General features: G+C 49.6%; 24 non-coding genes across 24 annotated transcripts; all 24 read left to right on the forward strand.

Annotated features, from left to right (window-relative positions):
• Positions 1–1,131: 1,131 nt before the first annotated feature.
• On the forward strand, positions 1,132–1,213 carry TRNAS-AGA (transfer RNA serine (anticodon AGA)). Its single transcript has one exon. It is a non-coding gene; the product is annotated as a tRNA-Ser (tRNA).
• A 222-nt stretch (positions 1,214–1,435) lies between these two features.
• TRNAS-UGA (transfer RNA serine (anticodon UGA)) lies at positions 1,436–1,517 on the forward strand. Its single transcript has one exon. It is a non-coding gene; the product is annotated as a tRNA-Ser (tRNA).
• A 570-nt stretch (positions 1,518–2,087) lies between these two features.
• TRNAS-CGA (transfer RNA serine (anticodon CGA)) lies at positions 2,088–2,169 on the forward strand. The gene has a single exon. It is a non-coding gene; the product is annotated as a tRNA-Ser (tRNA).
• A 1,862-nt stretch (positions 2,170–4,031) lies between these two features.
• On the forward strand, positions 4,032–4,113 carry TRNAS-AGA (transfer RNA serine (anticodon AGA)). The gene has a single exon. It is a non-coding gene; the product is annotated as a tRNA-Ser (tRNA).
• A 222-nt stretch (positions 4,114–4,335) lies between these two features.
• On the forward strand, positions 4,336–4,417 carry TRNAS-UGA (transfer RNA serine (anticodon UGA)). Its single transcript has one exon. It is a non-coding gene; the product is annotated as a tRNA-Ser (tRNA).
• Positions 4,418–4,987: 570 nt separating this feature from the next.
• On the forward strand, positions 4,988–5,069 carry TRNAS-CGA (transfer RNA serine (anticodon CGA)). Its single transcript has one exon. It is a non-coding gene; the product is annotated as a tRNA-Ser (tRNA).
• Positions 5,070–6,921: 1,852 nt separating this feature from the next.
• On the forward strand, positions 6,922–7,003 carry TRNAS-AGA (transfer RNA serine (anticodon AGA)). The gene has a single exon. It is a non-coding gene; the product is annotated as a tRNA-Ser (tRNA).
• A 222-nt stretch (positions 7,004–7,225) lies between these two features.
• TRNAS-UGA (transfer RNA serine (anticodon UGA)) lies at positions 7,226–7,307 on the forward strand. Its single transcript has one exon. It is a non-coding gene; the product is annotated as a tRNA-Ser (tRNA).
• A 570-nt stretch (positions 7,308–7,877) lies between these two features.
• Positions 7,878–7,959, forward strand: TRNAS-CGA (transfer RNA serine (anticodon CGA)). The gene has a single exon. It is a non-coding gene; the product is annotated as a tRNA-Ser (tRNA).
• A 1,862-nt stretch (positions 7,960–9,821) lies between these two features.
• On the forward strand, positions 9,822–9,903 carry TRNAS-AGA (transfer RNA serine (anticodon AGA)). The gene has a single exon. It is a non-coding gene; the product is annotated as a tRNA-Ser (tRNA).
• A 222-nt stretch (positions 9,904–10,125) lies between these two features.
• TRNAS-UGA (transfer RNA serine (anticodon UGA)) lies at positions 10,126–10,207 on the forward strand. The gene has a single exon. It is a non-coding gene; the product is annotated as a tRNA-Ser (tRNA).
• Positions 10,208–10,777: 570 nt separating this feature from the next.
• Positions 10,778–10,859, forward strand: TRNAS-CGA (transfer RNA serine (anticodon CGA)). The gene has a single exon. It is a non-coding gene; the product is annotated as a tRNA-Ser (tRNA).
• A 1,852-nt stretch (positions 10,860–12,711) lies between these two features.
• TRNAS-AGA (transfer RNA serine (anticodon AGA)) lies at positions 12,712–12,793 on the forward strand. Its single transcript has one exon. It is a non-coding gene; the product is annotated as a tRNA-Ser (tRNA).
• A 222-nt stretch (positions 12,794–13,015) lies between these two features.
• Positions 13,016–13,097, forward strand: TRNAS-UGA (transfer RNA serine (anticodon UGA)). Its single transcript has one exon. It is a non-coding gene; the product is annotated as a tRNA-Ser (tRNA).
• Positions 13,098–13,667: 570 nt separating this feature from the next.
• On the forward strand, positions 13,668–13,749 carry TRNAS-CGA (transfer RNA serine (anticodon CGA)). Its single transcript has one exon. It is a non-coding gene; the product is annotated as a tRNA-Ser (tRNA).
• Positions 13,750–15,611: 1,862 nt separating this feature from the next.
• TRNAS-AGA (transfer RNA serine (anticodon AGA)) lies at positions 15,612–15,693 on the forward strand. Its single transcript has one exon. It is a non-coding gene; the product is annotated as a tRNA-Ser (tRNA).
• A 222-nt stretch (positions 15,694–15,915) lies between these two features.
• Positions 15,916–15,997, forward strand: TRNAS-UGA (transfer RNA serine (anticodon UGA)). The gene has a single exon. It is a non-coding gene; the product is annotated as a tRNA-Ser (tRNA).
• A 570-nt stretch (positions 15,998–16,567) lies between these two features.
• Positions 16,568–16,649, forward strand: TRNAS-CGA (transfer RNA serine (anticodon CGA)). Its single transcript has one exon. It is a non-coding gene; the product is annotated as a tRNA-Ser (tRNA).
• A 1,852-nt stretch (positions 16,650–18,501) lies between these two features.
• TRNAS-AGA (transfer RNA serine (anticodon AGA)) lies at positions 18,502–18,583 on the forward strand. The gene has a single exon. It is a non-coding gene; the product is annotated as a tRNA-Ser (tRNA).
• Positions 18,584–18,805: 222 nt separating this feature from the next.
• On the forward strand, positions 18,806–18,887 carry TRNAS-UGA (transfer RNA serine (anticodon UGA)). Its single transcript has one exon. It is a non-coding gene; the product is annotated as a tRNA-Ser (tRNA).
• A 570-nt stretch (positions 18,888–19,457) lies between these two features.
• On the forward strand, positions 19,458–19,539 carry TRNAS-CGA (transfer RNA serine (anticodon CGA)). Its single transcript has one exon. It is a non-coding gene; the product is annotated as a tRNA-Ser (tRNA).
• Positions 19,540–21,391: 1,852 nt separating this feature from the next.
• TRNAS-AGA (transfer RNA serine (anticodon AGA)) lies at positions 21,392–21,473 on the forward strand. Its single transcript has one exon. It is a non-coding gene; the product is annotated as a tRNA-Ser (tRNA).
• Positions 21,474–21,695: 222 nt separating this feature from the next.
• On the forward strand, positions 21,696–21,777 carry TRNAS-UGA (transfer RNA serine (anticodon UGA)). The gene has a single exon. It is a non-coding gene; the product is annotated as a tRNA-Ser (tRNA).
• Positions 21,778–22,347: 570 nt separating this feature from the next.
• Positions 22,348–22,429, forward strand: TRNAS-CGA (transfer RNA serine (anticodon CGA)). The gene has a single exon. It is a non-coding gene; the product is annotated as a tRNA-Ser (tRNA).
• Positions 22,430–22,571: the final 142 nt, after the last annotated feature.

A 22,571-nucleotide genomic window follows, 5' to 3' on the forward strand; every position in this document is an offset into this window, starting at 1 on the left:
GTATGCCCAAGCACTTCATTTGCATAGAGACTACCCTCTCTTGGGCCCGCCTCCACTCACCTATTAAGTAATGTGGCTAGAATATCAAGACAGAAAGAGGAGCAGGGCCTGACAGCCTTTCAAAGGCTCAACTGAGGTGCTGGGCTGACGGCTGGGATCACCAAAGCCTGGGATGACTCCAATATGGAAGCAGAAGCCTTAGGGCAAACAAAGGTCAGCAGTTGATGTGCTGTAAAGAAGAAGGGCTGCAGAGGGCCTCAGCAAAGCCTTCGGAATACTTGTGGATTGGCAGGAGTGCCTATATTTGTTTTTTGAGAAGCACCTTGCCAGTGCAAAGGATTGCTGAGGAAGAGGAAGGAGCAGAGCGGAATGACTGGAGCCAGTGAGGTTGCCTGTGAAGACATGAAGGGCTATGTTGAAAGGGGCACCGCTTGCAGAGCCAAGTAGTCGTTACCAAGTGGTTAAGGCGATGGACTAGATATCATTTGCCGTCTCCACGAGTATGTTCAAATCCTGCCGACTACGTCAGATGACATTTTTGGGATTCCTCTTCAGGGCCTCCTGCGTGGGAGAACAAGGGAGCAGCCTCTATGCAAAGCAGTCAGTAAAACAGAATATGAAGCAAAGACCATTAAAGCCACAGAAGAAAGATATGAACCCAGGCCAAATGCATCCTGCTCCCCCTCCCTCACCTGTCAGGCACTAGTCTGCAGAGAAACTGAACACGCCCACTCTCCTCCAAGGAGAATTCAGCTCAGGAAACGCCTAGCCACAGGCCCTAGATTGGACGAGGCACTTCTTTTCATACCTGTAAAGACCAACCCGTCTCTCTGTGGAGTCCATTCATGGCCTCCAAGACAGAAGTTTTGCCATGGTGCCTATCGTGGCTGCCATCTCCCTGACGTTAAAGCTACCACCTCTTCCGGCCTGATTTTTTCCCCCCGTCTCAAAACATGAACATACAAGGAGTGCTAATTTCACATGCATGCCTGCTTTTAGCTTGAGACGCTTTAGAAAGTCTTCTGTGGAATAGGAATGATGTATAGGAGAGCAGGGAAAATGGTCCAGTGAACGGAAAGAAAAAAGACTACGGATGGAGGTAAAGTGCCCTGTTGAGATTCACTTGTGTGGGTAGTTGTGGCCGAGTGGTTAAGGCGATGGACTAGAAATCCATTGGGGTATCCCTGCGCAGGTTCGAATCCTGCCAACTACGCTGTCCCTTTTGTGAACTGTATTTTCCCATAATTCTTTGAAATACCTTCTGGCATAAATGCGGGCTCCAAAAGCAGGACTAATAGGGTCAGCGGCCTGGGAGGGCTCAAACTTTTGCCATTGTGGCCTTCCTCTCTAGAAAAGGACTGCTTCTGTCCAGAGGCTAGACCGCCAGCAGAAATAGAAACGAGCTATGTTGAAAATGGACCATAGCTTTAAGCAAGTAGTCGTGGCCGAGTGGTTAAGGCGATGGACTTGAAATCCATTGGGGTCTCCCCGCGTAGGTTCAAATCCTGCCGACTACGTGCTACTTCACCTTTGGTGATATTTTATACTTCATATTAAATGGCATCTGCACAAGCAGGCCGAATATAGCTATCACTCTCAATAGAGCTAAGGAAGGCGAAACACTGGGCAGGGAATGGGATCAAAAGAGTGGCCGGAGAAGGCATGAGACTACCTGTCTGGCACTCCTGCCACTTGTGCACCCCAGCTCTCGAGAAGACACATGTCGAGTAATAGCCAAGGAGATTGGGAAAGAACTTCAGTTATCATCTCGCCAGTAAGTTCCATCTGAGGTATCAGATGCATGAAGGAAGTAGCCTTATTGGGGCGTCTGACAGTGTCATTATTTTCCTAAAGTGTCATAACTGCATTCTTTTACAACCTCCTTTTTGATTTTCTCTGGCCAGGAACATGAACTTTATAATAGTGCCTTTGAGTCACGTCAGTATGCAGGTATGGACCGAGTGTATTTTTTGCAGTAGAACGGATAGGCAAAGATGGGAAGGCAGTGGAGCAGAGTGAACTGAGGGAAAGAAAAAGACTGCTGTGAGAGTGAGAACCTCAGCTTAAGTGGCAGCCACCCCTCGTGAGTAGTCGTGGCCGAGTGGTTAAGGCGATGGACTCGAAATCCATTGGGGTGTCCCCGCGCAGGTTCAAATCCTGCCGACTACGTCGGTGCTCTTTCACAATGATGTGTTAGGTTTTTCCTTGGATGCCTCCTTTCCCAGGAATAAGCATGTATTATTCAACAACGTTGAGAGCACAGGTAAAACAAAGACAAGAATGTGAAACAATGCACTGTGCAATGCCAGCATGAAAACTCTCAAGGAGTACGCTGCCCAGGCCTACAGCTTCTCAGACACTGTATCTGTCTATTTTGGGGAGCTGCAGAGAAGCCTTGCCTGTGCTTTTCGAGCCTGCTGTCTGGGGTGAGTGCCTGGATAAATTGTTGTTGGGAAGGACAAGGCAGCTAGCTCCTCTACAGGGGTCAATTTAGGAGGTTGGTGGGAAGCACAGGAAGGGGCAGGAAGGAAGCTCTCTGCTGTTGCTTCTTGGCCTAGGCAGAGCTGCAGGTGTGGTTAAAAAGGATTGGCGTTTGGCCAGGTCCCAGACCACAGTGCAACCTAGGGCAACAAGAGAGGTGAGGCTACTGAGGCCCTTACCCTGAGCCTTCTGACCCCACCGCCCCTTTGGCCACGATCGGCCACGATCGGCCAAAACCTCTCTATAAGGGCTAAAGGTGATTATTATATATGCCTGAGTAACTTAGGGTCCCTCGCATAAATGGACTCCTGCTGAAGGAGCTCGCCTTTGCTTTGGGACTGGCCCAACACGGCCTTGCTCTCCTCAACAAACCTGCCACCAGCCAGGAGGCTGAATGGCTTGCAGAAGGACACTCCCAGGTATGCCCAAGCACTTCATTTGCATAGAGACTACCCTCTCTTGGGCCCGCCTCCACTCACCTATTAAGTAATGTGGCTAGAATATCAAGACAGAAAGAGGAGCAGGGCCTGACAGCCTTTCAAAGGCTCAACTGAGGTGCTGGGCTGACGGCTGGGATCACCAAAGCCTGGGATGACTCCAATATGGAAGCAGAAGCCTTAGGGCAAACAAAGGTCAGCAGTTGATGTGCTGTAAAGAAGAAGGGCTGCAGAGGGCCTCAGCAAAGCCTTCGGAATACTTGTGGATTGGCAGGAGTGCCTATATTTGTTTTTTGAGAAGCACCTTGCCAGTGCAAAGGATTGCTGAGGAAGAGGAAGGAGCAGAGCGGAATGACTGGAGCCAGTGAGGTTGCCTGTGAAGACATGAAGGGCTATGTTGAAAGGGGCACCGCTTGCAGAGCCAAGTAGTCGTTACCAAGTGGTTAAGGCGATGGACTAGATATCATTTGGCGTCTCCACGAGTATGTTCAAATCCTGCCGACTACGTCAGATGACATTTTTGGGATTCCTCTTCAGGGCCTCCTGCGTGGGAGAACAAGGGAGCAGCCTCTATGCAAAGCAGACAGTAAAACAGAATATGAAGCAAAGACCATTAAAGCCACAGAAGAAAGATATGAACCCAGGCCAAATGCATCCTGCTCCCCCTCCCTCACCTGTCAGGCACTAGTCTGCAGAGAAACTGAACACGCCCACTCTCCTCCAAGGAGAATTCAGCTCAGGAAACGCCTAGCCACAGGCCCTAGATTGGACGAGGCACTTCTTTTCATACCTGTAAAGACCAACCCGTCTCTCTGTGGAGTCCATTCATGGCCTCCAAGACAGAAGTTTTGCCATGGTGCCTATCGTGGCTGCCATCTCCCTGACGTTAAAGCTACCACCTCTTCCGGCCTGATTTTTTTCCCCCGTCTCAAAACATGAACATACAAGGAGTGCTAATTTCACATGCATGCCTGCTTTTAGCTTGAGACGCTTTAGAAAGTCTTCTGTGGAATAGGAATGATGTATAGGAGAGCAGGGAAAATGGTCCAGTGAACGGAAAGAAAAAAGACTACGGATGGAGGTAAAGTGCCCTGTTGAGATTCACTTGTGTGGGTAGTTGTGGCCGAGTGGTTAAGGCGATGGACTAGAAATCCATTGGGGTATCCCCGCGCAGGTTCGAATCCTGCCAACTACGCTGTCCCTTTTGTGAACAGTATTTTCCCATAATTCTTTGAAATACCTTCTGGCATAAATGCGGGCTCCAAAAGCAGGACTAATAGGGTCAGCGGCCTGGGAGGGCTCAAACTTTTGCCATTGTGGCCTTCCTCTCTAGAAAAGGACTGCTTCTGTCCAGAGGCTAGACCGCCAGCAGAAATAGAAACGAGCTACGTTGAAAATGGACCATAGCTTTAAGCAAGTAGTCGTGGCCGAGTGGTTAAGGCGATGGACTTGAAATCCATTGGGGTCTCCCCGCGTAGGTTCAAATCCTGCCGACTACGTGCTACTTCACCTTTGGTGATATTTTATACTTCATATTAAATGGCATCTGCACAAGCAGGCCGAATATAGCTATCACTCTCAATAGAGCTAAGGAAGGCGAAACACTGGGCAGGGAATGGGATCAAAAGAGTGGCCGGAGAAGGCATGAGACTACCTGTCTGGCACTCCTGCCACTTGTGCACCCCAGCTGTCGAGAAGACACATGTCGAGTAATAGCCAAGGAGATTGGGAAAGAACTTCAGTTATCATCTCGCCAGTAAGTTCCATCTGAGGTATCAGATGCATGAAGGAAGTAGCCTTATTGGGGCGTCTGACAGTGTCATTATTTTCCTAAAGTGTCATAACTGCATTCTTTTACAACCTCCTTTTTGATTTTCTCTGGCCAGGAACATGAACTTTATAATAGTGCCTTTGAGTCACGTCAGTATGCAGGTATGGACCGAGTGTATTTTTTGCAGTAGAACGGATAGGCAAAGATGGGAAGGCAGTGGAGCAGAGTGAACTGAGGGAAAGAAAAAGACTGCTGTGAGAGTGAGAACCTCAGCTTAAGTGGCAGCCACCCCTCGTGAGTAGTCGTGGCCGAGTGGTTAAGGCGATGGACTCGAAATCCATTGGGGTGTCCCCGCGCAGGTTCAAATCCTGCCGACTACGTCGGTGCTCTTTCACAATGATGTGTTAGGTTTTTCCTTGGATGCCTCCTTTCCCAGGAATAAGCATGTATTATTCAACAACGTTGAGAGCACAGGTAAAACAAAGACAAGAATGTGAAACAATGCACTGTGCAATGCCAGCATGAAAACTCTCAAGGAGTACGCTGCCCAGGCCTACAGCTTCTCAGACACTGTATCTGTCTATTTTGGGGAGCTGCAGAGAAGCCTTGCCTGTGCTTTTCGAGCCTGCTGTCTGGGGTGAGTGCCTGGATAAATTGTTGTTGGGAAGGACAAGGCAGCTAGCTCCTCTACAGGGGTCAATTTAGGAGGTTGGTGGGAAGCACAGGAAGGGGCAGGAAGGAAGCTCTCTGCTGTTGCTTCTCGGCCTAGGCAGAGCTGCAGGTGTGGTTAAAAAGGATTGGCGTTTGGCCAGGTCCCAGACCACAGTGCAACCTAGGGCAACAAGAGAGGTGAGGCTACTGAGGCCCTTACCCTGAGCCTTCTGACCCCACCGCCCCTTTGGCCCCGATCGGCCAAAACCTCTCTTTAAGGGCTAAAGGTGATTATTATATATGCCTGAGTAACTTAGGGTCCCTCGCATAAATGGACTCCTGCTGAAGGAGCTCGCCTTTGCTTTGGGACTGGCCCAACACGGCCTTGCTCTCCTCAACAAACCTGCCACCAGCCAGGAGGCTGAATGGCTTGCAGAAGGACACTCCCAGGTATGCCCAAGCACTTCATTTGCATAGAGACTACCCTCTCTTGGGCCCGCCTCCACTCACCTATTAAGTAATGTGGCTAGAATATCAAGACAGAAAGAGGAGCAGGGCCTGACAGCCTTTCAAAGGCTCAACTGAGGTGCTGGGCTGACGGCTGGGATCACCAAAGCCTGGGATGACTCCAATATGGAAGCAGAAGCCTTAGGGCAAACAAAGGTCAGCAGTTGATGTGCTGTAAAGAAGAAGGGCTGCAGAGGGCCTCAGCAAAGCCTTCGGAATACTTGTGGATTGGCAGGAGTGCCTATATTTGTTTTTTGAGAAGCACCTTGCCAGTGCAAAGGATTGCTGAGGAAGAGGAAGGAGCAGAGCGGAATGACTGGAGCCAGTGAGGTTGCCTGTGAAGACATGAAGGGCTATGTTGAAAGGGGCACCGCTTGCAGAGCCAAGTAGTCGTTACCAAGTGGTTAAGGCGATGGACTAGATATCATTTGCCGTCTCCACGAGTATGTTCAAATCCTGCCGACTACGTCAGATGACATTTTTGGGATTCCTCTTCAGGGCCTCCTGCGTGGGAGAACAAGGGAGCAGCCTCTATGCAAAGCAGTCAGTAAAACAGAATATGAAGCAAAGACCATTAAAGCCACAGAAGAAAGATATGAACCCAGGCCAAATGCATCCTGCTCCCCCTCCCTCACCTGTCAGGCACTAGTCTGCAGAGAAACTGAACACGCCCACTCTCCTCCAAGGAGAATTCAGCTCAGGAAACGCCTAGCCACAGGCCCTAGATTGGACGAGGCACTTCTTTTCATACCTGTAAAGACCAACCCGTCTCTCTGTGGAGTCCATTCATGGCCTCCAAGACAGAAGTTTTGCCATGGTGCCTATCGTGGCTGCCATCTCCCTGACGTTAAAGCTACCACCTCTTCCGGCCTGATTTTTTCCCCCCGTCTCAAAACATGAACATACAAGGAGTGCTAATTTCACATGCATGCCTGCTTTTAGCTTGAGACGCTTTAGAAAGTCTTCTGTGGAATAGGAATGATGTATAGGAGAGCAGGGAAAATGGTCCAGTGAACGGAAAGAAAAAAGACTACGGATGGAGGTAAAGTGCCCTGTTGAGATTCACTTGTGTGGGTAGTTGTGGCCGAGTGGTTAAGGCGATGGACTAGAAATCCATTGGGGTATCCCCGCGCAGGTTCGAATCCTGCCAACTACGCTGTCCCTTTTGTGAACAGTATTTTCCCATAATTCTTTGAAATACCTTCTGGCATAAATGCGGGCTCCAAAAGCAGGACTAATAGGGTCAGCGGCCTGGGAGGGCTCAAACTTTTGCCATTGTGGCCTTCCTCTCTAGAAAAGGACTGCTTCTGTCCAGAGGCTAGACCGCCAGCAGAAATAGAAACGAGCTATGTTGAAAATGGACCATAGCTTTAAGCAAGTAGTCGTGGCCGAGTGGTTAAGGCGATGGACTTGAAATCCATTGGGGTCTCCCCGCGTAGGTTCAAATCCTGCCGACTACGTGCTACTTCACCTTTGGTGATATTTTATACTTCATATTAAATGGCATCTGCACAAGCAGGCCGAATATAGCTATCACTCTCAATAGAGCTAAGGAAGGCGAAACACTGGGCAGGGAATGGGATCAAAAGAGTGGCCGGAGAAGGCATGAGACTACCTGTCTGGCACTCCTGCCACTTGTGCACCCCAGCTCTCGAGAAGACACATGTCGAGTAATAGCCAAGGAGATTGGGAAAGAACTTCAGTTATCATCTCGCCAGTAAGTTCCATCTGAGGTATCAGATGCATGAAGGAAGTAGCCTTATTGGGGCGTCTGACAGTGTCATTATTTTCCTAAAGTGTCATAACTGCATTCTTTTACAACCTCCTTTTTGATTTTCTCTGGCCAGGAACATGAACTTTATAATAGTGCCTTTGAGTCACGTCAGTATGCAGGTATGGACCGAGTGTATTTTTTGCAGTAGAACGGATAGGCAAAGATGGGAAGGCAGTGGAGCAGAGTGAACTGAGGGAAAGAAAAAGACTGCTGTGAGAGTGAGAACCTCAGCTTAAGTGGCAGCCACCCCTCGTGAGTAGTCGTGGCCGAGTGGTTAAGGCGATGGACTCGAAATCCATTGGGGTGTCCCCGCGCAGGTTCAAATCCTGCCGACTACGTCGGTGCTCTTTCACAATGATGTGTTAGGTTTTTCCTTGGATGCCTCCTTTCCCAGGAATAAGCATGTATTATTCAACAACGTTGAGAGCACAGGTAAAACAAAGACAAGAATGTGAAACAATGCACTGTGCAATGCCAGCATGAAAACTCTCAAGGAGTACGCTGCCCAGGCCTACAGCTTCTCAGACACTGTATCTGTCTATTTTGGGGAGCTGCAGAGAAGCCTTGCCTGTGCTTTTCGAGCCTGCTGTCTGGGGTGAGTGCCTGGATAAATTGTTGTTGGGAAGGACAAGGCAGCTAGCTCCTCTACAGGGGTCAATTTAGGAGGTTGGTGGGAAGCACAGGAAGGGGCAGGAAGGAAGCTCTCTGCTGTTGCTTCTCGGCCTAGGCAGAGCTGCAGGTGTGGTTAAAAAGGATTGGCGTTTGGCCAGGTCCCAGACCACAGTGCAACCTAGGGCAACAAGAGAGGTGAGGCTACTGAGGCCCTTACCCAGAGCCTTCTGACCCCACCGCCCCTTTGGCCCCGATCGGCCACGATCGGCCAAAACCTCTCTATAAGGGCTAAAGGTGATTATTATATATGCCTGAGTAACTTAGGGTCCCTCGCATAAATGGACTCCTGCTGAAGGAGCTCGCCTTTGCTTTGGGACTGGCCCAACACGGCCTTGCTCTCCTCAACAAACCTGCCACCAGCCAGGAGGCTGAATGGCTTGCAGAAGGACACTCCCAGGTATGCCCAAGCACTTCATTTGCATAGAGACTACCCTCTCTTGGGCCCGCCTCCACTCACCTATTAAGTAATGTGGCTAGAATATCAAGACAGAAAGAGGAGCAGGGCCTGACAGCCTTTCAAAGGCTCAACTGAGGTGCTGGGCTGACGGCTGGGATCACCAAAGCCTGGGATGACTCCAATATGGAAGCAGAAGCCTTAGGGCAAACAAAGGTCAGCAGTTGATGTGCTGTAAAGAAGAAGGGCTGCAGAGGGCCTCAGCAAAGCCTTCGGAATACTTGTGGATTGGCAGGAGTGCCTATATTTGTTTTTTGAGAAGCACCTTGCCAGTGCAAAGGATTGCTGAGGAAGAGGAAGGAGCAGAGCGGAATGACTGGAGCCAGTGAGGTTGCCTGTGAAGACATGAAGGGCTATGTTGAAAGGGGCACCGCTTGCAGAGCCAAGTAGTCGTTACCAAGTGGTTAAGGCGATGGACTAGATATCATTTGCCGTCTCCACGAGTATGTTCAAATCCTGCCGACTACGTCAGATGACATTTTTGGGATTCCTCTTCAGGGCCTCCTGCGTGGGAGAACAAGGGAGCAGCCTCTATGCAAAGCAGTCAGTAAAACAGAATATGAAGCAAAGACCATTAAAGCCACAGAAGAAAGATATGAACCCAGGCCAAATGCATCCTGCTCCCCCTCCCTCACCTGTCAGGCACTAGTCTGCAGAGAAACTGAACACGCCCACTCTCCTCCAAGGAGAATTCAGCTCAGGAAACGCCTAGCCACAGGCCCTAGATTGGACGAGGCACTTCTTTTCATACCTGTAAAGACCAACCCGTCTCTCTGTGGAGTCCATTCATGGCCTCCAAGACAGAAGTTTTGCCATGGTGCCTATCGTGGCTGCCATCTCCCTGACGTTAAAGCTACCACCTCTTCCGGCCTGATTTTTTCCCCCCGTCTCAAAACATGAACATACAAGGAGTGCTAATTTCACATGCATGCCTGCTTTTAGCTTGAGACGCTTTAGAAAGTCTTCTGTGGAATAGGAATGATGTATAGGAGAGCAGGGAAAATGGTCCAGTGAACGGAAAGAAAAAAGACTACGGATGGAGGTAAAGTGCCCTGTTGAGATTCACTTGTGTGGGTAGTTGTGGCCGAGTGGTTAAGGCGATGGACTAGAAATCCATTGGGGTATCCCCGCGCAGGTTCGAATCCTGCCAACTACGCTGTCCCTTTTGTGAACAGTATTTTCCCATAATTCTTTGAAATACCTTCTGGCATAAATGCGGGCTCCAAAAGCAGGACTAATAGGGTCAGCGGCCTGGGAGGGCTCAAACTTTTGCCATTGTGGCCTTCCTCTCTAGAAAAGGACTGCTTCTGTCCAGAGGCTAGACCGCCAGCAGAAATAGAAACGAGCTACGTTGAAAATGGACCATAGCTTTAAGCAAGTAGTCGTGGCCGAGTGGTTAAGGCGATGGACTTGAAATCCATTGGGGTCTCCCCGCGTAGGTTCAAATCCTGCCGACTACGTGCTACTTCACCTTTGGTGATATTTTATACTTCATATTAAATGGCATCTGCACAAGCAGGCCGAATATAGCTATCACTCTCAATAGAGCTAAGGAAGGCGAAACACTGGGCAGGGAATGGGATCAAAAGAGTGGCCGGAGAAGGCATGAGACTACCTGTCTGGCACTCCTGCCACTTGTGCACCCCAGCTCTCGAGAAGACACATGTCGAGTAATAGCCAAGGAGATTGGGAAAGAACTTCAGTTATCATCTCGCCAGTAAGTTCCATCTGAGGTATCAGATGCATGAAGGAAGTAGCCTTATTGGGGCGTCTGACAGTGTCATTATTTTCCTAAAGTGTCATAACTGCATTCTTTTACAACCTCCTTTTTGATTTTCTCTGGCCAGGAACATGAACTTTATAATAGTGCCTTTGAGTCACGTCAGTATGCAGGTATGGACCGAGTGTATTTTTTGCAGTAGAACGGATAGGCAAAGATGGGAAGGCAGTGGAGCAGAGTGAACTGAGGGAAAGAAAAAGACTGCTGTGAGAGTGAGAACCTCAGCTTAAGTGGCAGCCACCCCTCGTGAGTAGTCGTGGCCGAGTGGTTAAGGCGATGGACTCGAAATCCATTGGGGTGTCCCCGCGCAGGTTCAAATCCTGCCGACTACGTCGGTGCTCTTTCACAATGATGTGTTAGGTTTTTCCTTGGATGCCTCCTTTCCCAGGAATAAGCATGTATTATTCAACAACGTTGAGAGCACAGGTAAAACAAAGACAAGAATGTGAAACAATGCACTGTGCAATGCCAGCATGAAAACTCTCAAGGAGTACGCTGCCCAGGCCTACAGCTTCTCAGACACTGTATCTGTCTATTTTGGGGAGCTGCAGAGAAGCCTTGCCTGTGCTTTTCGAGCCTGCTGTCTGGGGTGAGTGCCTGGATAAATTGTTGTTGGGAAGGACAAGGCAGCTAGCTCCTCTACAGGGGTCAATTTAGGAGGTTGGTGGGAAGCACAGGAAGGGGCAGGAAGGAAGCTCTCTGCTGTTGCTTCTCGGCCTAGGCAGAGCTGCAGGTGTGGTTAAAAAGGATTGGCGTTTGGCCAGGTCCCAGACCACAGTGCAACCTAGGGCAACAAGAGAGGTGAGGCTACTGAGGCCCTTACCCTGAGCCTTCTGACCCCACCGCCCCTTTGGCCCCGATCGGCCAAAACCTCTCTTTAAGGGCTAAAGGTGATTATTATATATGCCTGAGTAACTTAGGGTCCCTCGCATAAATGGACTCCTGCTGAAGGAGCTCGCCTTTGCTTTGGGACTGGCCCAACACGGCCTTGCTCTCCTCAACAAACCTGCCACCAGCCAGGAGGCTGAATGGCTTGCAGAAGGACACTCCCAGGTATGCCCAAGCACTTCATTTGCATAGAGACTACCCTCTCTTGGGCCCGCCTCCACTCACCTATTAAGTAATGTGGCTAGAATATCAAGACAGAAAGAGGAGCAGGGCCTGACAGCCTTTCAAAGGCTCAACTGAGGTGCTGGGCTGACGGCTGGGATCACCAAAGCCTGGGATGACTCCAATATGGAAGCAGAAGCCTTAGGGCAAACAAAGGTCAGCAGTTGATGTGCTGTAAAGAAGAAGGGCTGCAGAGGGCCTCAGCAAAGCCTTCGGAATACTTGTGGATTGGCAGGAGTGCCTATATTTGTTTTTTGAGAAGCACCTTGCCAGTGCAAAGGATTGCTGAGGAAGAGGAAGGAGCAGAGCGGAATGACTGGAGCCAGTGAGGTTGCCTGTGAAGACATGAAGGGCTATGTTGAAAGGGGCACCGCTTGCAGAGCCAAGTAGTCGTTACCAAGTGGTTAAGGCGATGGACTAGATATCATTTGCCGTCTCCACGAGTATGTTCAAATCCTGCCGACTACGTCAGATGACATTTTTGGGATTCCTCTTCAGGGCCTCCTGCGTGGGAGAACAAGGGAGCAGCCTCTATGCAAAGCAGTCAGTAAAACAGAATATGAAGCAAAGACCATTAAAGCCACAGAAGAAAGATATGAACCCAGGCCAAATGCATCCTGCTCCCCCTCCCTCACCTGTCAGGCACTAGTCTGCAGAGAAACTGAACACGCCCACTCTCCTCCAAGGAGAATTCAGCTCAGGAAACGCCTAGCCACAGGCCCTAGATTGGACGAGGCACTTCTTTTCATACCTGTAAAGACCAACCCGTCTCTCTGTGGAGTCCATTCATGGCCTCCAAGACAGAAGTTTTGCCATGGTGCCTATCGTGGCTGCCATCTCCCTGACGTTAAAGCTACCACCTCTTCCGGCCTGATTTTTTCCCCCCGTCTCAAAACATGAACATACAAGGAGTGCTAATTTCACATGCATGCCTGCTTTTAGCTTGAGACGCTTTAGAGAGTCTTCTGTGGAATAGGAATGATGTATAGGAGAGCAGGGAAAATGGTCCAGTGAACGGAAAGAAAAAAGACTACGGATGGAGGTAAAGTGCCCTGTTGAGATTCACTTGTGTGGGTAGTTGTGGCCGAGTGGTTAAGGCGATGGACTAGAAATCCATTGGGGTATCCCCGTGCAGGTTCAAATCCTGCCAACTACGCTGTCCCTTTTGTGAACAGTATTTTCCCATAATTCTTTGAAATACCTTCTGGCATAAATGCGGGCTCCAAAAGCAGGACTAATAGGGTCAGCGGCCTGGGAGGGCTCAAACTTTTGCCATTGTGGCCTTCCTCTCTAGAAAAGGACTGCTTCTGTTCCGAGGCTAGACCGCCAGCAGAAATAGAAACGAGCTACGTTGAAAATGGACCATAGCTTTAAGCAAGTAGTCGTGGCCGAGTGGTTAAGGCGATGGACTTGAAATCCATTGGGGTCTCCCCGCGTAGGTTCAAATCCTGCCGACTACGTGCTACTTCACCTTTGGTGATATTTTATACTTCATATTAAATGGCATCTGCACAAGCAGGCCGAATATAGCTATCACTCTCAATAGAGCTAAGGAAGGCGAAACACTGGGCAGGGAATGGGATCAAAAGAGTGGCCGGAGAAGGCATGAGACTACCTGTCTGGCACTCCTGCCACTTGTGCACCCCAGCTCTCGAGAAGACACATGTCGAGTAATAGCCAAGGAGATTGGGAAAGAACTTCAGTTATCATCTCGCCAGTAAGTTCCATCTGAGGTATCAGATGCATGAAGGAAGTAGCCTTATTGGGGCGTCTGACAGTGTCATTATTTTCCTAAAGTGTCATAACTGCATTCTTTTACAACCTCCTTTTTGATTTTCTCTGGCCAGGAACATGAACTTTATAATAGTGCCTTTGAGTCACGTCAGTATGCAGGTATGGACCGAGTGTATTTTTTGCAGTAGAACGGATAGGCAAAGATGGGAAGGCAGTGGAGCAGAGTGAACTGAGGGAAAGAAAAAGACTGCTGTGAGAGTGAGAACCTCAGCTTAAGTGGCAGCCACCCCTCGTGAGTAGTCGTGGCCGAGTGGTTAAGGCGATGGACTCGAAATCCATTGGGGTGTCCCCGCGCAGGTTCAAATCCTGCCGACTACGTCGGTGCTCTTTCACAATGATGTGTTAGGTTTTTCCTTGGATGCCTCCTTTCCCAGGAATAAGCATGTATTATTCAACAACGTTGAGAGCACAGGTAAAACAAAGACAAGAATGTGAAACAATGCACTGTGCAATGCCAGCATGAAAACTCTCAAGGAGTACGCTGCCCAGGCCTACAGCTTCTCAGACACTGTATCTGTCTATTTTGGGGAGCTGCAGAGAAGCCTTGCCTGTGCTTTTCGAGCCTGCTGTCTGGGGTGAGTGCTTGGATAAATTGTTGTTGGGAAGGACAAGGCAGCTAGCTCCTCTACAGGGGTCAATTTAGGAGGTTGGTGGGAAGCACAGGAAGGGGCAGGAAGGAAGCTCTCTGCTGTTGCTTCTTGGCCTAGGCAGAGCTGCAGGTGTGGTTAAAAAGGATTGGCGTTTGGCCAGGTCCCAGACCACAGTGCAACCTAGGGCAACAAGAGAGGTGAGGCTACTGAGGCCCTTACCCAGAGCCTTCTGACCCCACCGCCCCTTTGGCCCCGATCGGCCACGATCGGCCAAAACCTCTCTATAAGGGCTAAAGGTGATTATTATATATGCCTGAGTAACTTAGGGTCCCTCGCATAAATGGACTCCTGCTGAAGGAGCTCGCCTTTGCTTTGGGACTGGCCCAACACGGCCTTGCTCTCCTCAACAAACCTGCCACCAGCCAGGAGGCTGAATGGCTTGCAGAAGGACACTCCCAGGTATGCCCAAGCACTTCATTTGCATAGAGACTACCCTCTCTTGGGCCCGCCTCCACTCACCTATTAAGTAATGTGGCTAGAATATCAAGACAGAAAGAGGAGCAGGGCCTGACAGCCTTTCAAAGGCTCAACTGAGGTGCTGGGCTGACGGCTGGGATCACCAAAGCCTGGGATGACTCCAATATGGAAGCAGAAGCCTTAGGGCAAACAAAGGTCAGCAGTTGATGTGCTGTAAAGAAGAAGGGCTGCAGAGGGCCTCAGCAAAGCCTTCGGAATACTTGTGGATTGGCAGGAGTGCCTATATTTGTTTTTTGAGAAGCACCTTGCCAGTGCAAAGGATTGCTGAGGAAGAGGAAGGAGCAGAGCGGAATGACTGGAGCCAGTGAGGTTGCCTGTGAAGACATGAAGGGCTATGTTGAAAGGGGCACCGCTTGCAGAGCCAAGTAGTCGTTACCAAGTGGTTAAGGCGATGGACTAGATATCATTTGCCGTCTCCACGAGTATGTTCAAATCCTGCCGACTACGTCAGATGACATTTTTGGGATTCCTCTTCAGGGCCTCCTGCGTGGGAGAACAAGGGAGCAGCCTCTATGCAAAGCAGTCAGTAAAACAGAATATGAAGCAAAGACCATTAAAGCCACAGAAGAAAGATATGAACCCAGGCCAAATGCATCCTGCTCCCCCTCCCTCACCTGTCAGGCACTAGTCTGCAGAGAAACTGAACACGCCCACTCTCCTCCAAGGAGAATTCAGCTCAGGAAACGCCTAGCCACAGGCCCTAGATTGGACGAGGCACTTCTTTTCATACCTGTAAAGACCAACCCGTCTCTCTGTGGAGTCCATTCATGGCCTCCAAGACAGAAGTTTTGCCATGGTGCCTATCGTGGCTGCCATCTCCCTGACGTTAAAGCTACCACCTCTTCCGGCCTGATTTTTTCCCCCCGTCTCAAAACATGAACATACAAGGAGTGCTAATTTCACATGCATGCCTGCTTTTAGCTTGAGACGCTTTAGAAAGTCTTCTGTGGAATAGGAATGATGTATAGGAGAGCAGGGAAAATGGTCCAGTGAACGGAAAGAAAAAAGACTACGGATGGAGGTAAAGTGCCCTGTTGAGATTCACTTGTGTGGGTAGTTGTGGCCGAGTGGTTAAGGCGATGGACTAGAAATCCATTGGGGTATCCCCGCGCAGGTTCGAATCCTGCCAACTACGCTGTCCCTTTTGTGAACAGTATTTTCCCATAATTCTTTGAAATACCTTCTGGCATAAATGCGGGCTCCAAAAGCAGGACTAATAGGGTCAGCGGCCTGGGAGGGCTCAAACTTTTGCCATTGTGGCCTTCCTCTCTAGAAAAGGACTGCTTCTGTCCAGAGGCTAGACCGCCAGCAGAAATAGAAACGAGCTACGTTGAAAATGGACCATAGCTTTAAGCAAGTAGTCGTGGCCGAGTGGTTAAGGCGATGGACTTGAAATCCATTGGGGTCTCCCCGCGTAGGTTCAAATCCTGCCGACTACGTGCTACTTCACCTTTGGTGATATTTTATACTTCATATTAAATGGCATCTGCACAAGCAGGCCGAATATAGCTATCACTCTCAATAGAGCTAAGGAAGGCGAAACACTGGGCAGGGAATGGGATCAAAAGAGTGGCCGGAGAAGGCATGAGACTACCTGTCTGGCACTCCTGCCACTTGTGCACCCCAGCTGTCGAGAAGACACATGTCGAGTAATAGCCAAGGAGATTGGGAAAGAACTTCAGTTATCATCTCGCCAGTAAGTTCCATCTGAGGTATCAGATGCATGAAGGAAGTAGCCTTATTGGGGCGTCTGACAGTGTCATTATTTTCCTAAAGTGTCATAACTGCATTCTTTTACAACCTCCTTTTTGATTTTCTCTGGCCAGGAACATGAACTTTATAATAGTGCCTTTGAGTCACGTCAGTATGCAGGTATGGACCGAGTGTATTTTTTGCAGTAGAACGGATAGGCAAAGATGGGAAGGCAGTGGAGCAGAGTGAACTGAGGGAAAGAAAAAGACTGCTGTGAGAGTGAGAACCTCAGCTTAAGTGGCAGCCACCCCTCGTGAGTAGTCGTGGCCGAGTGGTTAAGGCGATGGACTCGAAATCCATTGGGGTGTCCCCGCGCAGGTTCAAATCCTGCCGACTACGTCGGTGCTCTTTCACAATGATGTGTTAGGTTTTTCCTTGGATGCCTCCTTTCCCAGGAATAAGCATGTATTATTCAACAACGTTGAGAGCACAGGTAAAACAAAGACAAGAATGTGAAACAATGCACTGTGCAATGCCAGCATGAAAACTCTCAAGGAGTACGCTGCCCAGGCCTACAGCTTCTCAGACACTGTATCTGTCTATTTTGGGGAGCTGCAGAGAAGCCTTGCCTGTGCTTTTCGAGCCTGCTGTCTGGGGTGAGTGCCTGGATAAATTGTTGTTGGGAAGGACAAGGCAGCTAGCTCCTCTACAGGGGTCAATTTAGGAGGTTGGTGGGAAGCACAGGAAGGGGCAGGAAGGAAGCTCTCTGCTGTTGCTTCTCGGCCTAGGCAGAGCTGCAGGTGTGGTTAAAAAGGATTGGCGTTTGGCCAGGTCCCAGACCACAGTGCAACCTAGGGCAACAAGAGAGGTGAGGCTACTGAGGCCCTTACCCTGAGCCTTCTGACCCCACCGCCCCTTTGGCCCCGATCGGCCAAAACCTCTCTTTAAGGGCTAAAGGTGATTATTATATATGCCTGAGTAACTTAGGGTCCCTCGCATAAATGGACTCCTGCTGAAGGAGCTCGCCTTTGCTTTGGGACTGGCCCAACACGGCCTTGCTCTCCTCAACAAACCTGCCACCAGCCAGGAGGCTGAATGGCTTGCAGAAGGACACTCCCAGGTATGCCCAAGCACTTCATTTGCATAGAGACTACCCTCTCTTGGGCCCGCCTCCACTCACCTATTAAGTAATGTGGCTAGAATATCAAGACAGAAAGAGGAGCAGGGCCTGACAGCCTTTCAAAGGCTCAACTGAGGTGCTGGGCTGACGGCTGGGATCACCAAAGCCTGGGATGACTCCAATATGGAAGCAGAAGCCTTAGGGCAAACAAAGGTCAGCAGTTGATGTGCTGTAAAGAAGAAGGGCTGCAGAGGGCCTCAGCAAAGCCTTCGGAATACTTGTGGATTGGCAGGAGTGCCTATATTTGTTTTTTGAGAAGCACCTTGCCAGTGCAAAGGATTGCTGAGGAAGAGGAAGGAGCAGAGCGGAATGACTGGAGCCAGTGAGGTTGCCTGTGAAGACATGAAGGGCTATGTTGAAAGGGGCACCGCTTGCAGAGCCAAGTAGTCGTTACCAAGTGGTTAAGGCGATGGACTAGATATCATTTGCCGTCTCCACGAGTATGTTCAAATCCTGCCGACTACGTCAGATGACATTTTTGGGATTCCTCTTCAGGGCCTCCTGCGTGGGAGAACAAGGGAGCAGCCTCTATGCAAAGCAGTCAGTAAAACAGAATATGAAGCAAAGACCATTAAAGCCACAGAAGAAAGATATGAACCCAGGCCAAATGCATCCTGCTCCCCCTCCCTCACCTGTCAGGCACTAGTCTGCAGAGAAACTGAACACGCCCACTCTCCTCCAAGGAGAATTCAGCTCAGGAAACGCCTAGCCACAGGCCCTAGATTGGACGAGGCACTTCTTTTCATACCTGTAAAGACCAACCCGTCTCTCTGTGGAGTCCATTCATGGCCTCCAAGACAGAAGTTTTGCCATGGTGCCTATCGTGGCTGCCATCTCCCTGACGTTAAAGCTACCACCTCTTCCGGCCTGATTTTTTCCCCCCGTCTCAAAACATGAACATACAAGGAGTGCTAATTTCACATGCATGCCTGCTTTTAGCTTGAGACGCTTTAGAGAGTCTTCTGTGGAATAGGAATGATGTATAGGAGAGCAGGGAAAATGGTCCAGTGAACGGAAAGAAAAAAGACTACGGATGGAGGTAAAGTGCCCTGTTGAGATTCACTTGTGTGGGTAGTTGTGGCCGAGTGGTTAAGGCGATGGACTAGAAATCCATTGGGGTATCCCCGTGCAGGTTCAAATCCTGCCAACTACGCTGTCCCTTTTGTGAACAGTATTTTCCCATAATTCTTTGAAATACCTTCTGGCATAAATGCGGGCTCCAAAAGCAGGACTAATAGGGTCAGCGGCCTGGGAGGGCTCAAACTTTTGCCATTGTGGCCTTCCTCTCTAGAAAAGGACTGCTTCTGTTCCGAGGCTAGACCGCCAGCAGAAATAGAAACGAGCTACGTTGAAAATGGACCATAGCTTTAAGCAAGTAGTCGTGGCCGAGTGGTTAAGGCGATGGACTTGAAATCCATTGGGGTCTCCCCGCGTAGGTTCAAATCCTGCCGACTACGTGCTACTTCACCTTTGGTGATATTTTATACTTCATATTAAATGGCATCTGCACAAGCAGGCCGAATATAGCTATCACTCTCAATAGAGCTAAGGAAGGCGAAACACTGGGCAGGGAATGGGATCAAAAGAGTGGCCGGAGAAGGCATGAGACTACCTGTCTGGCACTCCTGCCACTTGTGCACCCCAGCTCTCGAGAAGACACATGTCGAGTAATAGCCAAGGAGATTGGGAAAGAACTTCAGTTATCATCTCGCCAGTAAGTTCCATCTGAGGTATCAGATGCATGAAGGAAGTAGCCTTATTGGGGCGTCTGACAGTGTCATTATTTTCCTAAAGTGTCATAACTGCATTCTTTTACAACCTCCTTTTTGATTTTCTCTGGCCAGGAACATGAACTTTATAATAGTGCCTTTGAGTCACGTCAGTATGCAGGTATGGACCGAGTGTATTTTTTGCAGTAGAACGGATAGGCAAAGATGGGAAGGCAGTGGAGCAGAGTGAACTGAGGGAAAGAAAAAGACTGCTGTGAGAGTGAGAACCTCAGCTTAAGTGGCAGCCACCCCTCGTGAGTAGTCGTGGCCGAGTGGTTAAGGCGATGGACTCGAAATCCATTGGGGTGTCCCCGCGCAGGTTCAAATCCTGCCGACTACGTCGGTGCTCTTTCACAATGATGTGTTAGGTTTTTCCTTGGATGCCTCCTTTCCCAGGAATAAGCATGTATTATTCAACAACGTTGAGAGCACAGGTAAAACAAAGACAAGAATGTGAAACAATGCACTGTGCAATGCCAGCATGAAAACTCTCAAGGAGTACGCTGCCCAGGCCTACAGCTTCTCAGACACTGTATCTGTCTATTTTGGGGAGCTGCAGAGAAGCCTTGCCTGTGCTTTTCGAGCCTGCTGTCTGGGGTGAGTGCCTGGATAAATTGTTGTTGGGAAGGACAAGGCAGCTAGCTCCTCTACAGGGGTCAATTTAGGAGGTTGGTGGGAAGCACAGGAAGGGGCAGGAAGGAAGCTCTCTGCTGTTGCTTCTCGGCCTAGGCAGAGCTGCAGGTGTGGTTAAAAAGGATTGGCGTTTGGCCAGGTCCCAGACCACAGTGCAACCTAGGGCAACAAGAGAGGTGAGGCTACTGAGGCCCTTACCCTGAGCCTTCTGACCCCACCGCCCCTTTGGCCCCGATCGGCCAAAACCTCTCTTTAAGGGCTAAAGGTGATTATTATATATGCCTGAGTAACTTAGGGTCCCTCGCATAAATGGACTCCTGCTGAAGGAGCTCGCCTTTGCTTTGGGACTGGCCCAACACGGCCTTGCTCTCCTCAACAAACCTGCCACCAGCCAGGAGGCTGAATGGCTTGCAGAAGGACACTCCCAGGTATGCCCAAGCACTTCATTTGCATAGAGACTACCCTCTCTTGGGCCCGCCTCCACTCACCTATTAAGTAATGTGGCTAGAATATCAAGACAGAAAGAGGAGCAGGGCCTGACAGCCTTTCAAAGGCTCAACTGAGGTGCTGGGCTGACGGCTGGGATCACCAAAGCCTGGGATGACTCCAATATGGAAGCAGAAGCCTTAGGGCAAACAAAGGTCAGCAGTTGATGTGCTGTAAAGAAGAAGGGCTGCAGAGGGCCTCAGCAAAGCCTTCGGAATACTTGTGGATTGGCAGGAGTGCCTATATTTGTTTTTTGAGAAGCACCTTGCCAGTGCAAAGGATTGCTGAGGAAGAGGAAGGAGCAGAGCGGAATGACTGGAGCCAGTGAGGTTGCCTGTGAAGACATGAAGGGCTATGTTGAAAGGGGCACCGCTTGCAGAGCCAAGTAGTCGTTACCAAGTGGTTAAGGCGATGGACTAGATATCATTTGCCGTCTCCACGAGTATGTTCAAATCCTGCCGACTACGTCAGATGACATTTTTGGGATTCCTCTTCAGGGCCTCCTGCGTGGGAGAACAAGGGAGCAGCCTCTATGCAAAGCAGTCAGTAAAACAGAATATGAAGCAAAGACCATTAAAGCCACAGAAGAAAGATATGAACCCAGGCCAAATGCATCCTGCTCCCCCTCCCTCACCTGTCAGGCACTAGTCTGCAGAGAAACTGAACACGCCCACTCTCCTCCAAGGAGAATTCAGCTCAGGAAACGCCTAGCCACAGGCCCTAGATTGGACGAGGCACTTCTTTTCATACCTGTAAAGACCAACCCGTCTCTCTGTGGAGTCCATTCATGGCCTCCAAGACAGAAGTTTTGCCATGGTGCCTATCGTGGCTGCCATCTCCCTGACGTTAAAGCTACCACCTCTTCCGGCCTGATTTTTTCCCCCCGTCTCAAAACATGAACATACAAGGAGTGCTAATTTCACATGCATGCCTGCTTTTAGCTTGAGACGCTTTAGAAAGTCTTCTGTGGAATAGGAATGATGTATAGGAGAGCAGGGAAAATGGTCCAGTGAACGGAAAGAAAAAAGACTACGGATGGAGGTAAAGTGCCCTGTTGAGATTCACTTGTGTGGGTAGTTGTGGCCGAGTGGTTAAGGCGATGGACTAGAAATCCATTGGGGTATCCCTGCGCAGGTTCGAATCCTGCCAACTACGCTGTCCCTTTTGTGAACAGTATTTTCCCATAATTCTTTGAAATACCTTCTGGCATAAATGCGGGCTCCAAAAGCAGGACTAATAGGGTCAGCGGCCTGGGAGGGCTCAAACTTTTGCCATTGTGGCCTTCCTCTCTAGAAAAGGACTGCTTCTGTCCAGAGGCTAGACCGCCAGCAGAAATAGAAACGAGCTATGTTGAAAATGGACCATAGCTTTAAGCAAGTAGTCGTGGCCGAGTGGTTAAGGCGATGGACTTGAAATCCATTGGGGTCTCCCCGCGTAGGTTCAAATCCTGCCGACTACGTGCTACTTCACCTTTGGTGATATTTTATACTTCATATTAAATGGCATCTGCACAAGCAGGCCGAATATAGCTATCACTCTCAATAGAGCTAAGGAAGGCGAAACACTGGGCAGGGAATGGGATCAAAAGAGTGGCCGGAGAAGGCATGAGACTACCTGTCTGGCACTCCTGCCACTTGTGCACCCCAGCTCTCGAGAAGACACATGTCGAGTAATAGCCAAGGAGATTGGGAAAGAACTTCAGTTATCATCTCGCCAGTAAGTTCCATCTGAGGTATCAGATGCATGAAGGAAGTAGCCTTATTGGGGCGTCTGACAGTGTCATTATTTTCCTAAAGTGTCATAACTGCATTCTTTTACAACCTCCTTTTTGATTTTCTCTGGCCAGGAACATGAACTTTATAATAGTGCCTTTGAGTCACGTCAGTATGCAGGTATGGACCGAGTGTATTTTTTGCAGTAGAACGGATAGGCAAAGATGGGAAGGCAGTGGAGCAGAGTGAACTGAGGGAAAGAAAAAGACTGCTGTGAGAGTGAGAACCTCAGCTTAAGTGGCAGCCACCCCTCGTGAGTAGTCGTGGCTGAGTGGTTAAGGCGATGGACTCGAAATCCATTGGGGTGTCCCCGCGCAGGTTCAAATCCTGCCGACTACGTCGGTGCTCTTTCACAATGATGTGTTAGGTTTTTCCTTGGATGCCTCCTTTCCCAGGAATAAGCATGTATTATTCAACAACGTTGAGAGCACAGGTAAAACAAAGACAAGAATGTGAAACAATGCACTGTGCAATGCCAGCA

This window comes from Pleurodeles waltl, chromosome 7, assembly GCF_031143425.1.
Source record: "Pleurodeles waltl isolate 20211129_DDA chromosome 7, aPleWal1.hap1.20221129, whole genome shotgun sequence".
Classification (NCBI taxonomy): Eukaryota; Metazoa; Chordata; class Amphibia; order Caudata; family Salamandridae; genus Pleurodeles; species Pleurodeles waltl.